Consider the following 11,450-nt stretch of genomic DNA (forward strand, 5'->3'; position numbering starts at 1 on the left):
CCTAAATATGACCTCAAGGTTAGCATGGAGGATTTTGTCTTCATCCGCTCTTCATATTTGTCCCCCAAATAAAAAAACAAAGAGTTGCTGTGCAGGAGGCTATGGTTTCAATCACATAACATTGTATAACATACAACACTCATGTAAATTCTGATCATCGGTGATCCTTCAAGGTTGAGGATCATCTCTTTTTTTAAAAATTGTTTTAATGGGTTCTTCAGTGACTGAACAGTCCAATACTTTAGCCACAGATAGACATTGCAGATGGTGTTGGAAAATAGGGTTGAGACAGGGTTGTTGCATGCCAGTGGTCTTCATTTTCTAATGTTTTCTGTGGCCAGGGCAAGATGATTTCCCTCAAAAGTGGATGTTCCCTCTCTGACAAGTGTTTGCCTGTTATCCCTATCCTGAGCTGCTGTCTCCCAGTTTGTGGTGTCAGAGACACGTCTCTTGGGCTGTGTCTAGCCTGGCCAGTTTTTCTGGAAAATCAGCCGCTTTTCTGGAAAAACTTGCCAGCTGTCTACACTGGCCGCTTGAATTTCCGCAAAAGCATTGACTTCCTACTGTAAGAAATCAGCGCTTTTTGCAGAAATACTATGCTGCTCCTGTTTGGGCAAAAGTCCCTTCTGTGCAAAACTTTTGTGCAAAAGGGCCAGTGTAGATAGCTGAGATTTGTTCTGCGCAAAAAAGCCCTGATCGCAAAAATGGCGATCGGGGCTTTTTTGCGCAGAAGCGTATCTAGATTGGCCAGGGATGCTTTTCCGCAAAAAGTGCTTTTGCGGAAAAGCGTCCGTGCCAATCTAGATGCTTTTTTCCGAAAATGCTTTTAACAGAAAACTTTTCCGTTAAAAGCATTTCCAGAAAATCATGCCAGTCTAGATGTAGCCTTGATGTTTATCTGGAGGGTGTCTTTTAAGCATTTCTTTTGGCCTCCCTGTTTCCTTTCTCCTTTGATAGTTGGCCATATACACTTACGAAAACAATTGCTGTTTCAGGCATGTGCACCCAATACCTGTTCCACCTCCCCTGGTGCTGGATAATCAGGCCCTAAACACTGAAAATGTTGGCTTCTTTGAGGATACTGACATTAGTGTGATAATTCTCCCACTTTATATTGAGGATCTTCCAAACAAGGTGCCAGTGTTCTAGGTTTTTCAGGTGTTTTGTATAGTTACTCAAGCCTCAGTCACAGAGGAGAGTTGGGATTGCCACCATTTTATGAACTAAAAGTTTCGTATGTGTTATAATGCAGCGATGAGAGTCTGCCAAAAGCAAGGATGGCACTCTCAACATCTGTTTGCCCTCTGTGAGATGCAGCGTTTTCCAGGTCTCTTTTGTAACTGTAGATCTTTCTTGCTGGGTCTAAGGATTGACCAGGAGCTAGCTGGTGGAGAACTTCTGTTTTGCCAACATTCAGAATTAGCCCCTGGTTTTTGTAAGCTCCAGAGAAGAAATTGAGGGCTGTTTGAAGATCTTCCTTTGAGTGTGCAACTGCAGCTCATTCAACTGAGCTCCAGTATGCAGCTGCTATTGCCAATATTACTTCAGCTCTTGTCCAGATATGAGAGGTTGAAGAGATTGCCATCAGTTCTATATTGGATGCCAGTGCTCTGTGGTAGACAGTCTTGGGTTAATGCTTTCATAACTGTTAAGAAAAGAGCGAGTGGATATGATAGAGGTCTATAAAATCATGAGTGGTGTGGAGAGGGCTGATAAAGAAAAGTTATTTATTAGTTCCCTAAATAGAAGAACTAGAGGAAACCAAATGAAATTAATGGGTAGCAGGTTTAAAGCTAATAAAATAAAGTTCTTCTTCACAGAGCGTGTAGTCAACCTGTGGAACTCCTTGCCAGAGGAGGCTGTGAAGGCTAGGACTATAATAGAGTTTAAAGAGAAGCTAGATAATTTCATGGAGGTTAGCTCCATAAAAGGCTATTAGCCAGGGGATAAAATGGTGTCCTTGGCCTCTGTTTGTCAGAGGCTGGAGAGGGATGGCAGGAGACAAATCGCTTGATCATTGTCTTCAGTCCACCCTCTCTGGGGCACCTGGTGCTGGCCACTGTCGGTAGACAGGATACTGGGCTAGATGGACCTTCGGTCTGACCCAGTACGGCCGTTCTTATGTTCTTATGAGTCCCAGTACACACAATTGTTTCACATCAGTTCTGATGCCAAAAGTTTCAGAGGTAGAGCCACAGCATAGAATAGAGATGATCATCTGATCATGGAGGAGTCTTATGAGGTGATAAATATGTTTGGGCATCCCAACTTTGACATGATTTTCCACAGAGCCTCATAGTTGACAGTCAAAGGTTTGGTCAGATGGACACAGGCCATCTATAGCCTGGAATAAGCGCCTGGTATTGTTCTTGACACTTTTCCTGGATCTGCCTGATGGCAGAAATCATGTTGGCGATGCCTCATAATGATCATGAGCTGTGCTGGAACTCTGGAAGTACTTCTTCTGCAAGAGGGCACAGATGATTCAGTAAATTTCTAGCAAGAATGCTCCTGGAAATGGAGAGGAGGGCAATGCCTTAATCATTGCCACAGTTGGCCCTGTCTCCTTCTGTGAAAATGGTGAAGATGTTAGCATTACATGAGTCAGCAGGGACTTCTCTGGTGTGCCACATTTTAAGAAGCAGCAAATGGAGCCTGTTAGTGTTTCTTCCTCCCTCCTTCCACCTCCTCCCCCCTCCCACCCCCACACTTTCAGAACTTTAGCTGGTATGCCATCAGGACTTGGAACATCCTTGTTCTTCATTTGTTCAATTACTTTGCAGACCTCCTCAGATGTTGATGGGTTGGCAAGTTTCCCAGATTGGGTGCTGAGGATGGAGTCCATGGTGGTGTCTCTAACAGTTGGTTCTTGAATTAGAAGCTTCTGTTAGTGTTCTTTTCAATAGTCTTTGGGGAACTTATTATCAATAAAGAGGGTACTATCATATTTGGATCTCAGCAGTGTGAGGTCACAACATGTTGGTCCATACCGGTTATTTGTGTGTCAAAAAAATCTCTGCATATCATGTCTGCCAGCAAATATTTAGATTTCTTTTGCTTTGTCCTCCCACCATTTACTTTTTATTTCTCAGATACTCCTTTGAACTTCAGTTTTGAGCTGATTGGAAAAAATCTGCTTCTGAATGGATAGTGGCTGGTTTTTCCAGTTGCAGAAAGCTTTTCTCTTCTGGTCTAAAAGAGCTGTCTTTTCAGTGTCCTTGTTTTCAAAGTGCAATTGCCACTCTCGGCAAAACAAGATGTGCAGATGAAAGCCACTTGAGAAAAAAGGGTGACAATGTAGTACCTTGCAAGTTCTTGGGCAACAATTGCTGTTCCATGTTCAAGCCTTTCCCTCTTGGATTCATCTAATAGGGTGTGGACATTCCAAGTTGCAAGGAACATCCTTGTTTTTGGACTGTGCTTAGAGTGAGACCTCTGGACACAGTTAACAAGTCAGGTATGATGAAATAGCCTGTGCTTAGGACAACTTTTCTAGCCCCTTATCTGTATGGGGTGGGCAGAGGGGTTCTTAAAAAGGCTTATTCGGTAGTGTCCACTGGTACCAAAAATGCCCTATATCGCAGTCCAGGGGCACATGACAACCATCTTGTGGTCATCGCCTGCATGTGGATCTGTGATTAGGGACACCTGGTGATCACTTTATTTGCTCCCATCAGTATTTGTCTGTTGCCACAGAACTTTGATGGGTGTGTGTGTGGGGGGGGGGGGAGTTCTTTGGGTGAAAGAAGCCTGCATGTGAATATGGGGGAGCTGTTTCATACCAACTGCCACACAAATCTTGGCAGAAGAGACACCTGTGTATGATGGCAAGGAGATCCAAGATGACTGGACGTTTCTCCTCTATTATAGTATTTGGCCAACTTTGTAGTCATTGAGAGGTAATCCTGCTTCATCTACCTGTTCTACCATTGAGGTCTTTTATGGGGTTTTGTGGAGCTGCACTTTGGTACCTTGCATTTGACCTGGGTGACCCTACTCCTGACAGTATCACTGTTAGGGTCTTAAGTATACACAAGCTTCTCCACTATGTCAAGGTGGTGGCCCAATGAGAAGTTTGTTCTGATATGCTCATAATCTTTGGCTGTAGTATGTGAGGAACATATTGAAACTGCATAGTTAAGCACTCAGAAATAACTAGATGATCAAGCTGCACTGTCACCTTTCCTCTTCCCCACAGTGCATGGGCACTGCAACAGGCCTGCTCTATATTTGGTACTCTTTGAATGCTGTCTCTTTACTACATGAAATGCAATGAATAAAGTTGAACATGAGATTTTTTTTAAAAAAAGTTTCCCTTAATAATTCTTTATGAAATAAATTCACCCTTATGCAGAGATGAATTTCTCCTTATAATGAATTTTTCTTACTAAGTAGAACATTTATTAGTTTATTTTTATCTAATTTCTTAATGTTTCTACCTCTCCCCCCCCCCCCCCCCGGAGTTTATGCTTTAATACTGAATGATGCACATTATGTCCCTACTTGAAGGGATATTTGTGAAAGGAAAATAAGTGTTTAATTAGTAGTCGTACGTAAGTCATTAATACCTCTTAATCTGCAGACACTGGGATATGATATTTAATATACCGTTACAGCTAAATCCTAAGGAATATTGTAAATAAGCAGTTTTTCAAAGTATTGTATAAGACCGCTGGTGTAGAATTTGAATCTATTATCTGAAAATTTAAAACTTACTCCAGATTGTTCTTTTTAGGATATTTTCTTCTGAAATTCAGTGAGTCTGTTGAGAATTATTGTATGTGATCATTCTTCTGAATGTAAAGTAGTGGCAATGCTATTTCACCACACAAAGTACAGGCAGGCATTTGGGGAGCAGCAAAAGTAATTCAATCTTATTTAGTGACATCCCTGCTTTACTGACAGAATATAAGCTGCCAATTGTGCCAAACTGCATTTAGTTTTTATGAAGTCAGTAGTGTCCAGTAGAGATTGTGTACATTCCCATACCATATTGCATTTTTGTTTGCATTATTCAGAATTAAGGATGTTAATCAAGTGTGTTGTTTTTCATAGGCATGAGTGGAATGGCTATACAAATGTTCAACTGGAGGATAGTTGCTTGCAAATGGCAGCCTCTGTCTATGCACAGTTGTGAAGACTCTATGCTGTTATAACCATGCACAAGCTAGTCATAATCAAGAAGTCGGAAAAATGGGGTTTTCTAGCACACTCCATTGGCTCCTAGTCATCCAGAAGCAGCAGCAGCTTAGATACATTGATACATACATTTCTTGGTTACTTTTTTATTGCTTCAGAAAATAAATGTGGGGTTGAATAAATAGGTCTCTTGCCACAAAAAAAGATAAATATGCCCTGACCTCAAAATACTTAACAATGGTTTATCTATGCCACTGGTCTAATTGCTAGTCCAGACATAAAAACCAGACTATACTGATTTTTATATGGTTAAAATAACCCCAGATTAGTCTGTAACTTTAAAAACAAAGAGCAGTCCTATGGCACCTTAGGGCATGTCTACACTGAAGGATTATTTCAAAATAAAAAGACAAGCATCCACACTACCAAGCCCATTACTTCAAAATAAAGGGCTTGTTATTTCAAAATAAATAACTGCTGCCTGCAAAAAGGACTAAGCTCATTTCAAAACAGTTATTTCAGGAGTTATTATTTCAAAATAAAACAACCTGGTAGTGTAGACATAGCCTTAGAGCAGTGTTTCTTAAACTGTGTTCCGCGGCACACCAGTGTGACACGAGGCAGTCGGAGGTGTGCCACAGAGAACAACAGATTTCAAAATGGCTACCCTCAAAGGGACAGGGCAACTTTTTTGTTTTGCTCAATAACTTTTCCCCAATCCTTCTCCACTCCCTCCTCCAATCCTTTTTTTTTTTTTCCTCAATAAATATCCTTGGTGTTCCCCATTTTAAAAAAAAGTTGGTGTTCCTCGGTCTTAAAAAGTTTAAGAAACACTGCCTTAGAGACTAAGATCATGATATATTTGTTAGTCTTGAAGGTGCCCAGGACTGCTCATCATTTTTAATTTTATATGGATTGAGCTACTTGTACAGGGAGTGTTTTAAAGTTGTCTGGTAGTCTTTTCTTTGTTATGAAAAGCCACATTAAAAAGAATCAGCATTACCTGTGCATTACTGTCACAGTATATGAGTTACCACAGATATTCCCTGTGCTTAGAACAGGGAGATATGATGGTATCTCCAGCACCTCAGTATGTTTATTTTTACCAAATTCTGAGGTTTCACTGTGACATCTTTAGTTGCTTTTATAACTTATTTAATTTCTGCCTTCCTACGAGGTCTGGCTGTACTTTCCTTTTTTTTCTGTTACTCCTGGACGGTTGAACTGAAACTTATTTTTTAATGAATTAAATGCACTTTGTGTTAGCATTTTACAGCATAGTGATACTCAACCAAATTCTGCTCTCACTTACTTCAGTGTCTCCATAAAAATGGATGGGGTTGCCCTGGTGTAACTGAGAGCAGAATTTGACCCAGTTTCTATTTACGCTGCTTAGAGTGCATTAGTTTAGGAAAACCAGCTGGAACATTGCCATCTTGGCGGGGGAGGGGCAAAAATTATAATCTAAGTTTACAAATGGCTTCAGCAGAGGAATATTTCTTTACTTGTTTTCTTGAGACACTCCCTGCAGTTTTGCAATAGTAAAATCAAATTCTATAACTTCCACTATATATATTTTTGGTTTAATCTGTCCAAGTTTTTAGGCCTCTAGGCTGTCCACTAAAAAGATCAGAACTACTTTTTTTTTTATACTGTCTCTATTTTGCCCATTACCCTAGTATTTGAGCGGCTCTCAGTTTAAGATCTATGACTTTCATTCCTTATCCCACAAAACATAAACATGATACCTTTCAAGATTTGTACTGATCCTATATAGTCTCTTATTCTTTGGATCATCTAGGGGATATAGTTTTTTATACACTGTACATGTAATGTCCTGAATGTCTTTAGGCAGCAAAAAAGCCAATGAGAACAAAAACATTACTATATATATTTAGCATTTTAGATATGGGCCCATTTTATGCCTTTAAGAGGCAAAACTGGCAAATTTATTTGAACCACCGTTACTTGTAAGGGGTTAAATGACAGGAAGGTTTTCTTTTCACAGATAACATTTTAAGGAAACAAAAAATGAGACATCTTTCACTATCTGAGGAAGAAATAGGGGAAGCTAAAGACGAATTATTGCTATTTTTCCATCCTGAAACAGTAGATTCTGTGTTTGGGCAACAAAACTCTGGATATAGCCAAGAGACAGCTCTGGCTCAGAAATGAACATTTCAGCATTTCTAGTGCCAATTACATTCATTTGCTTTCAGTTTTCAGGATGGAAAAAAGCCCTGGCAGCTGTATTCTTGCTATCCTACAATGTTCTTTTTAAGACCTAAATAAGGTTGTGCTGAGATCTCCATATTCTTTTGTCAAGGCAATGCTCCTGCTGTTGGGAATACTAGTACTAAAATGGTTATTACCACTTTGCTAAAGGCGCCTATTACTCTACTTATCTAAAGACAAGGAAAGACAAGACCCTGCAAAAATGAGATTTTAATCACTATGTTTTATTTGATACCGATTTTAATCATTTTCCCCCCTGAGCTTCATTTTTATTAAATTACAAAATATGAAAAGGGCTGTAAGACCTGCTTGAGGTCTGTGTTTTTTAAATCTCAACTTTTGAAGTTTGACATTCTAGGAGTGGATATATGGAAGAACTCTGTATTGTTAACTTGAATATATTGTTCCATTTCTTACCCTGAAGTTCCTCTAGTTCTTATGGATGTGCAATTTTTATAGAACTTTGTATGTTTGAAGATACAAGCACTCAAAATCTGATGAATATCAATTTGTAGCCCTGACTCCGATGGATGGGATTTGAGTATTTTTAAGTTAAATCGAGTATCGCTACATGTAATGAGATGGCTGCCCCACTTGGAGATGAGGGGTTAAAGTTGGCTGGAAAAAGCCTGCAGAGAACCCATCAATAAGGGATAGGCTTGTTAGGCATCAATCAGGAGACAGTTTCCTGCAGGCAGCCCAGACATAAGGAGCTGATAATCAAATCAGAGGGCAGTTGGGCCCTGACCAGCAAGCGAGACACACCTTGGACATAGCAGTGCTCAGCAGGTTCTGTGGAGCAAAGAGAAAGAAGCTCCAGCCTGATAACTGGTAGGCTGTGGCCTCTGCAACAAAGGGCTGAGAGTGCAAGGACTTTGGGGAAAGTGGCCCAGGGAACATTGGCAAACCAGGAGAGTGAAGGAGGGAAGAAAGTGGCTGGTGCCAGAAGGATCCTGGGTCAGGATCCAGAGTAGCAGGAGGATTCTTGCCACAACAGAGTAGTGAGTACTGTCCTGAAGATGACACTGGAGTCTAGACAGTGACCTAGGTCCATCTACAGAGGATGGAAACAAGAGGGTATAATGACAATGGGCAAGACACCAACCAGAAGGTGGTACACTCAAATGTCAGAATTAACTCTGGACAAACTAGCATGAGGTGCTGTGGTGGTGAGTCACAATCTGCTGCATTACGCTTCTATCATGATGTATTTCAACCAATGATGACAACATAGGGATTTTTTAAAATTAGTTAATTTGATCTATGTAAACATGCAGGTTGAACTTTTCTAGTGCGGCTCCCTTGGGACCTGAGAGGTGGTTAACCAGAGAATTTGCCAAACCATGGGAGGTCAATATTGTCTAGCAGCTTTACTAACACTTCCACTGCTTACTGGGCTCTTAGCAGATATTGAGGGATAAATTAGAGCTAAATAACAGCACAGAACTCTGAGTCTCAGTACTGGTTGCTGTAAACAAACTTTATGGGACCACGGGAAACATAACCACATCTATGATAAGTGAACATCCAACTAACTAAAATCATGCCACACCATGGATGGTGCTGGACCAGAGCATGCCAATTTGTATTCCATCTCTGGTTTCAATCTCTGGGCTGCTACCGCAGCAGCAGTGGCCAGAGTCCTGGGCCATTTAAATTACCCTGGAGCCCTGTGCGGTGTGGTCTGGGCAGTACTGAGGGCTGGTGAGGGGAGGCTAGCCTAGTCCTGCCCCTTCTGCTCAAGGCCCCAACCTTCTGTCGCCAGCCATGCCACTAGTGACATTGAAAAACATTCTGACCCTACCAAAGTCAATGGCAAACATTCTCACCGTGTTTACCTTAAATACTTATAAATTTCTAATATATAGAGGCAACAGTTCCTTGTGACATTATTACTCTAAACTTATCATTTCAAGAAAATTTCCCCCAATGGATGGCAAACTAACAAAACAACTTCCATTCCCATCTACTATGTTGATTTGTGTTGGGCAATTAAATTGTTTGAGCACTAGTTCCATGTGTGGTCATAGTATCAACGAGTCCAGTGTTGAGAGTACACCATTATTTACAGCCCTATATCTACTAAACTGTGCTTAGTACCGTCAAGATCAAAGCTGAGCAAAACTATCCCTTTTCACTGTTTTGCCACCATCCCTTACACTTATAGGCATGGAAAATGGAAATTCTTTCCTGTTATGGAGAGATAATGTTGCTATGGTTATAATGCTATAAAGGTAAAAAGTAGACTTATCAAAATAATTGGCGGCATGATTCTCCATTAAGGTCAGTGATTGCAGAGACAGGGTGACATGAAATGACTGAACTTTTTAATTTATTTTTCCCCTTCTTCTCCTGTGAATGGATATTCAGCCTCAATGTGCTGACAGAAGCCTACCCTAGGAATGACATTTTAAACCATAAGTCTGTAATGTTAATGCGTCAATTAATGTGACAATTTGATGATACTTTTAGAAGGAAATTTACCTTTTCCACTGGACCATTTTGTAGCTGGGAAAGTAAAGAGGAGCAGACTCACAAAAGTAAGGGGATGGAGGAAGGTTTCAGGCCTTGGTAGGCAATGTAATCTGTGAGGATCTAAATTAATCAGTTGGTCTCCAACAGAGAATTACTCCTCTGCATGGGGGAGAGGGGTATAACTTACTACTTGGGCTGAAATTTCTATACTGGGTTTCTGCCTCAGGCTGATTTCTAGTGGGTGGAAGTGGGATAAAATGTCAATCAAAACAGTTCAGTCACTTCTGAGAATGAAGGCAGGGAAATATATATTTTGCCCCTGTTAAAAATTCAGATGATATTTTTATTGAAAAAAGCTTTATTGAACCTTGCTATGAAGTATGAACTTGAAATTTGGCAGGGTAAGCCACAGATGTGTCTTTTTTTTTTTTTTTTTTACACAGGGAAATTGCCTAAATTAGGCCAAATTAGAAACCTTTGCTGAGCTTGTGTGAACTACAATTTTTTTCAGAGAGTTTTTAGATTTTCTTGGGTCAATTCCCCAAAGAGTCTGTGTACGCTGGGCATGCACCAACCTGTGGCTGAGCAGGGTTATGATGTGATGAAACTTGTTCCCATCACCTGTTAGTAGGGGTTAAGAGCCAATCAATGCTCCTATGATTGACTGCTTCCTGGCCAGATAGCGGGGAGGTAGGTAAGGCTCATTTAGGCACTCTTCTCTTAGAAGGAAGATGAGGCAACTAAGCAGTGGGAGATTGCAGATGGGCCAGGACTCTTTCATGGGGAGAAACTTGGAGTAGTTCAAGCTCCTGAGGGTGGGACTTAAACAAACAATAAGCTAAGTGAGAAGATCCACAGGGAACATATTAGGCTCCTGTGGAAGTGTCCTGAGGTAGTGTAGAAGCCTGAGGGTACATCTACAGTGCTGCAGTTGATCTTCCAGGGTTTGAATTAGCAGATCGAGTTAAGACCGCTAATTCAAACTGAGAGGGGGTGCTCTGATTGATGCCAGTAGTCCTGCTTTCATGAGGAGTAAGAGAAGTCAAAGGGAGAGTGGCATCCATTTGACTTCCTGCAGAGTAGACAGCTCCAAAAGTTGAGTTAAGGTACTTTGACTTCAGCTACACAATTATGATATGCAACTTCAGCCACATTAATTTGACCTTATACCATAGTGCGGATGTACCCTTAGCTGGTAGAAGAGTGATTAGTCTAGAAGAGAAAGGAGAAGTCAGAGGCCTGAGAACTGAAGGGAGGCCATTAAGCACAGGTGTCAGCCGACGGTCAGGGCAGTGAGTCCCTTATGACTGGCTGAAGTTCTTTTTAAATTGTGCTTGGTTCTGTTACAGCAACTGAAGGAGTCAGGTTAAAGCTTAAACAGTTACTATTTTATTGTTACAGGGTAAACTTAGTTGTTAAATGCTACTGCTGTGTTACAGATAACACAGACACTACAAAGGACAGGACAGAAATTACACCAATAAGTCACTTACAGGTACCATGAAACCCTTTGGTTCTCTGAGCTCTTATTAAATGCATGCAAAATAGACACATAGCAGGTATATATTCTCACCCCTGCATTCCAGACTTGGCGTGGCCAG

This window comes from Pelodiscus sinensis, chromosome 6, assembly GCF_049634645.1.
Source record: "Pelodiscus sinensis isolate JC-2024 chromosome 6, ASM4963464v1, whole genome shotgun sequence".
Classification (NCBI taxonomy): domain Eukaryota; kingdom Metazoa; phylum Chordata; order Testudines; family Trionychidae; genus Pelodiscus; species Pelodiscus sinensis.